Raw genomic sequence first — 6,385 nt, 5'->3', positions numbered from 1 at the left:
TGGAGTGCAGTAGTATGATCACAGCTCAAGCAGTCCTCTCGCCTCAGCCTCTCAAGTAGCTGGGACTATAGGTATGTGCCACCAAACCCAGATGATTATTATTATTATTATTATTATTTTGTAGATACGAAGTCTCACTATGTTGCCCAGGCTAGGCTTCTATTTTTAATCAGTAGAAAACTGTTTTTAAAAATTTCTTGTCAATTCAATTGTCTCTTTTGATTGAATGCTAGATAAAGGCAGGGGTGCGTTACAACGGAGATGTATAGGCTTTTCCTTCTCCTCCTTCGTTTCCCCAGGGATATCTATCTGTTCAAAGAAAGTTTTGCAATTCTGTGGTAGCAGGAGAGGGGTTCATGTATTTTTCGTGTAACTTTCACTATTGGCTCTCTCTGACCTATAGCTGAGTTCTTAGATTCTGATTTAGAGGAGTTGGCTCAAGGTTAGAGCAATGTTGCCCTGAAGTGGGAAATGCCTAACCATTGTTTTGGAGAGTTGTCCCGTCTTTGCTGACCAGGCCCCTACCTTGGCTCTTGATGACAACCCTGACACCATCAATGTCTTCCTCTTGCCTCTTGCTTCAGGTGGTTCCTCTGAGACTTTTAGAAGTCCTTCCACCTCAGGGTGATGGCACCTTGTTTTTGTAGACACACTGACTCAACATAACATATGTTTTGTATGTCTTCAGTGTCACAAAAGAAATTCTGGATAGCAATGACAGCTTACATAGACCACGGAAGGCCAAGAGAAAGAGAAAGAGGAAGGGGAAAGGGGAGGCTCACTAGGAAGAACTGCAGGTAGTTAGTTTCAGTTATTGTGAAGTTGGAGCAAGTTACAAGACTTGAGTTTTGGATAGACATCATAAACAGCTTTGTATTCCTTGCTAGCAAGTTTAGAATTTATCCTAAATACCACTATTTCCAACAAAAAAATTATACCCATCCCCAGGGTCACAAGGGAAATTAAAGTTCAGGAGTCATAACTGTGGATTATTAGTGGTGAAATTAGAGACCAAAGGCTTAAGTGACAGGGAGAGGGAGATCTCTTGCTCTTGTAGAGCAAGACTAAGTCAGCATTATGCAGGTTTGTATCATTACTATCTGAAGTACAGTATTAAAAAAAAAAGTATTGAATGAATGAATATAATTAATGAAGTAACAAAATTCCATCAACATTCCTAAAGAGATGGTTTTAGCAGACTTTCCTTAGGAACTTGCATTCTAAATTCAGAGACACAGCGAACTTTTTGGGAATATGAATAAATTCAACTTGTACTAGAGTTATGCCATTTCTACTGTAAGAAACATCCCATCCTGTAATATTTCAGGTTCTTTGAATAAGAGCCTGAGTAGTTGCAGCACTAAGGACAGGAAGCTTTATTCTGCTTGCAGTTTCAGTCCGTTGGGAGACCCTTGGAATTGTTTGCTGTCAGCACACATAACCTGCTCAATGATGGCAGCAGCCCCTTTCATCTTAGAGTATCATTTTAATTGTGTAGCAAGTGGAGCTTTGTAAAACGAGAGTGTGCAAAGAAGTCTCTACACTGCCCATTAAGTCGTGTTATCTTTAGCATCATCAGTTTGCATGCTGAGGAATTTCAGGTGGAAGCAACCTTCTGAGACACTTCAGTTATTTTAGTAACAAAATGCACAGGGCCATTAATTTCATTTGGATCTATTTTGAGACTTAATCATTACATTTAAAATATTTTTTAAATCTAGGGAAAATGTTGAATTTCAATATCGTCATATATTTTCTAGGGTATCTGAGTCACGGTAATGAAGGTTTGAGATTATAAACCATTCCCAAAATATGCAGAACTCTCCTTTCAGCAACCAAGTGCCTCGTATTTTATAAACATCATTTCATTTCATTGTTGCAACAACCTACATAGTAGCTATTGTTAACTCCATTTTACAAGTAAGGAAGACAAGGAGACAGCCTCAGAAAGCATAAATTCTCTATTCAAAGACATTCTTTTAAAAATTTGGGAGGGTCTGTCTGACTCCAATGTCTTTGGCCCACCTGCAACAGCCTCTAGGCAAACCCCCAGGGTCACTGATTTGGCAAGTCCACTCTCCTGGAGAATCACAAAATGGCTAAATATTGCTTATTTATTATTATGAACACTGCTGTTTCTCTGCTCTGAATATCTATGCCCGTTTTTCCATTCTGTTATGTAGTTGTGAATATTAAAATGCTTTGGGAATGAGGGGAAATGTACAGAAAACTAGTACTAGAATGGAGTTTTTGTTTTTTTCTTGTGGCAGGAGAGCAAGAATTATTTTGGGGTGCAATATTGCATTTGAATACTTTTCTTAACAATTCAACATTGGTGCTCACCTCAGACTGAAAAGTCTGACTCAAGTGGCAAGTGTTGAGATTTTTGTTGTGCCTGTCTTATTGGGACTTAAATGATGCATACAGACAAGTCGATTTTCTCCAAACTTTTAAAAGTTACTGCCTTTTTAAAATTTAAAACAACCCACTGATATGCAGAGGGTACAATTAATTAAACAAAATAGGATCAGATTTAAAAGAGGGAAATGGGCAAACAAAACACAAAACAAAACTTCACTCTTCTCAGAGTTGAATTGTCAACTTCACTAAATGGTCTCTGCTGTGCTGAACTCCCCACAAAAGGTATTTCGATATGTGGGGGCCAAGGACCCTCCAAATAAAATAACACTGAAGGGCCTTTTCTGTGCATGTGATCTGTCCTTTACTCTTAAAAAGTCTTCTGAGTGTGATTATCTTGGGATATTTTCTATCTTAGTTAGAGATCATATATTTGTTCAGGAATAAAAGAAAAACACTTAAGCTGAATGGATATTTACTGTAAAGAATCAGGGATGGGCTATAGAGCCTGAAATGGCTCTGACTAGGAGAGAAACAGAACATTCTTCATGAACCAAAGCTCTCCCTCCTCCTCTCTTTTGTTTGTTTTTCAGATGGGTCAAATAGAGTCATTGCAGGCCTGTCTTTAAGTCACCTGCCAGTTCAGAAGTTCGTTACACTCATTGGATTTCCCACAATCCATTTCTAAATGCCCAGGAGAAGGAATCTGATTGGCCCACCCTGGTTCAATCAGCTGCGGGTAGGTAGGCAGGGCCAGGAACCAGTCACTCAAAGAAGCCGCATGAGCATGTCAGCTTTGGGATGTCAGGAAACCTGCCAAAGGGCCTGAGGGCTCTTCCTCCTCTCAGCAGGCAGAGTACATCAAGTTAATTTCCTCAGGAGTGCATTCTGATTAGAATATGCTATAATTAATTTCTGATGCCTGGAGAGACTGGATTAACTATCATGTTTATCCAAATCTCTTACAACCATTACACAGCAAAAGGATTCCTTTTGGGTTAGTTCTTCAAAAGATACACAAAACTCTTCGATCCACTCACTGCCACCACACATATGCCATATCCCTATCCTCCTTCCTGTCTGCCACCTCCCCTGCATCAGAGATAACTATAAACACAAAGAATATGTTATTGGCCCGATAGCAAAGAAAGTAATACTACCTCCCACTAACTTTCTGCAAAACGATGTTGTTGACAATGAATATACTATGTACTGTTTGTTGAGTACTTTGAGTTTCTCAGACAGTCACTGTGTAAATACAAGGTATTATTACTATTATTACCATGTTTAACATTTGGTTAATAGTAGGAAAGTTCTTTTACAGTCTTGGCTGTAAACTATAGCTATAAATTTTTCCCATCTTCTTTAAGGCTGTTCCAGAGGCTTTGAACAATGATACTAAAGTAACAATTCAAGTACATCACTGTGCCTAATGAATAACAGTGCTCTTGATTAATGGTACTTGTTCAACATCACACTGACAGAAGTATGAAGTGTAAAAAAATGGAGTTTCTGCCTACTGTGATTTTTTTCTCCATTTTTTAAAAAAACAGACATCATCAGAGCTGAATTTTTTTAGAGCTGGATTTTTTTATTACCTATTCGTATATTCAACTACTGCTGTATTTTTTCATTTGACAAATACTGTGCTTTTGTCTCATGCTGGTGCTTGCTATCAGAGTGTTATCACTCAAGAGATCTGCTGTAGGATCTGCTAAGCATCTCTGCAATCAGCCAGCCCTCTACTAGCCTAGCACTAGACCTCTCCCAAGGTAGAAAAAAAGAGACGGTCCGGGAGGGAGGGAGGGTGAACTTTGCTGAAAGCACACACTGGTCACAGCTGACAAGGAACAGCCAGGTGTGAGAATATCTATCACGAAGTCATTGGTGAATTGCAGGTGACTAGAGGCATACTTCACGGTGCTGTATCAGAGTTTATGTATTTTACTAACCTTATTTCATTGAGTTGAAGCTATACAGTTTTATGAGCCCCCCAATCCTCTACTAGTTGGAAATAAATTCCTCCTCGGCTATATATCAGCGAATGACACTGGCTGTTGGCCCATCTCTCTGGGCAAATTCACTGCCTGTATTTCTTCTTTTTCTTTCATCCTTGGGCTAGGGTGCAGGGTTGTTTCTGTATGACATGATATGCCAAGAAGGAAAAGCCTTGCAGTTTAAGGTGAGGGAGGCAGGGCAACCTGAGTACCAGCTTTAACCTCTTGTTACATCCCCATCTTGTAAATTGTTCTATCTGGTGGTGATTTGAATGTTTAGCACTGTTGTCAGCTCTCTCTGCACTCCAGCTTTTCTCTCTCCTGGCAGGAACATCTGGGACACAGACTTTACAAACAGTAATAATAACCCTACTTTAGCTTTCACATTTTTGTAGTTGTTATTATGTCATCATGGTAAATGACCATAATTGACCCCCACAGTCAAATGTTGCCAACATTCATATGAATAGCAACTGCAATCTCAGAGGCTAGCAGGCATGTGCTTTGCAAATAAAAAATTTGCTGAATAGCTGAAATCTCAGGTTTGTTTGGGGACCTGAGTATTTCTGAATTATAATGGAAAACGATTTGTTTCTGAAACAGAGCAGTGCTGCATACAGGAACCGAAACAGGAGGTCAAGGGTAAGTATTAGATGGATATTTCCAGGATTTGCAAGAGCCCTTACATCTTCAGGGGCTGATTTAGATATGGAGTGATGAGTCATGAGACTCCAACTGAGCATAGAGTTATTGTAATTGTATTTCTCACCTAAAGGGCACACAAAATACACACACACGCATGCACGCATGTGCATGCATGCACGCACACAAAATTCCAGCGTCACTGCCATCCCAAAGTTAGCGTATACCTTTCCTGATGTCCTCCAGAGCTGCCATGCAGTGAGGACATAAGAAAACAGTGAAAGAAGAATTGACAATGCCAAAACACGTATCAATACTCTGACTATAACTGTACGTTTTAATATTGTGCTCAGGAGGCAATTTCAGCTAAATTAGTCTTGACAATTTTTGACTGATTTGGTTGAGAAACCAGGACCAATTCAAGATGGTTGTTTCAATAAATGAATGAATGAGTGAATAAATTAGCTAAATCTATTTTCTCCTATTTCCTGAGGAATCTACTTCATCACAAAATGCCTATTTTTAATCATAACTTTTTTTTTTTCAAACTAGGCTTGTTACCCTAAAATAAAACAATCTAACACAGAAGGCAGGTACCTTGAAATTAGCTTTACATAGCTTTATGTAATCTAAATACATCTTCTTGATTCAGTCATTATTATCCAGATCTAGTTAAAATCACTCACACAAGATTTTGAAACCTGTCTCAAAGTCTTCTGTTATCTCCTCTCATGTTTCTGAAACAAGCCTCTCTTCAGTTCTCTCCTGTGTTTAATGAGAGCACCTTTGAGAAGAATAACCAACAATCTCAGATCATTGTTGTTGGCATGGAAATTAAGGGAGATCAGAAATTTCTCATTATATAATGATTCTCAAAGTATAGGGAAATTGAGAAAGAATCTTGCCTAGACAGTCATTAGCATTATTGATAAACTATTTATAAAAGTAGGTTCCCTGTGGCATAAAGAGGCATGTCCCCAGGATGACCTGGGATAACCAATTCCACCATCCTGAAACTTCTCCTTATCTCCTATTCCTAAACTTCTCCTTATCTCCTTATCTCCTATCTTCTATTGACCAATGGCTCCATCTGGTCAATGGCTCCTTAGAGTGGGTCAAAGCCTCACAGTAGTCACCACTCCTCCCCTACCCTCCACCCAACCACATAATTACATTTGCTCCCTTAGTCCTATCTCTCTCGATACAATCAAAATTCCCTATTGTATCAGTGTGGCAAACCTAGATATTACCAGAAAGCTCATTGGATGTATTTTACACTGGGCTGTGAGTAGCTGTAATTCTTCTCATAAATATTTTTTAATTTTTATAAAGGAATTTGTTAACCCAATTAAATCTCTTATTTGTTAAAAGAATGATCAGAGAGATAT

At 38.8% G+C, this 6,385-nt stretch overlaps 1 long non-coding RNA gene across 1 annotated transcript in view; it reads left to right on the top strand.

Moving 5' to 3' along the window:
- LOC139363593 (uncharacterized) overlaps window positions 1-6,385 on the top strand; it is an 80,717-nt gene continuing 74,332 nt past the window's right edge. The window contains exon 1 of the long non-coding RNA XR_011624259.1: window positions 1-71. This is a non-coding gene — a long non-coding RNA (uncharacterized lncRNA). The remainder of the gene's footprint in view (window positions 72-6,385) is intronic.

This window comes from Macaca nemestrina, chromosome 6 (genome assembly GCF_043159975.1).
Source record: "Macaca nemestrina isolate mMacNem1 chromosome 6, mMacNem.hap1, whole genome shotgun sequence".
NCBI lineage: Eukaryota > Metazoa > Chordata > Mammalia > Primates > Cercopithecidae > Macaca > Macaca nemestrina.
Note: the sequence above shows the minus strand (reverse complement) of the source record. Positions and strands in the feature narration are given on the sequence as shown.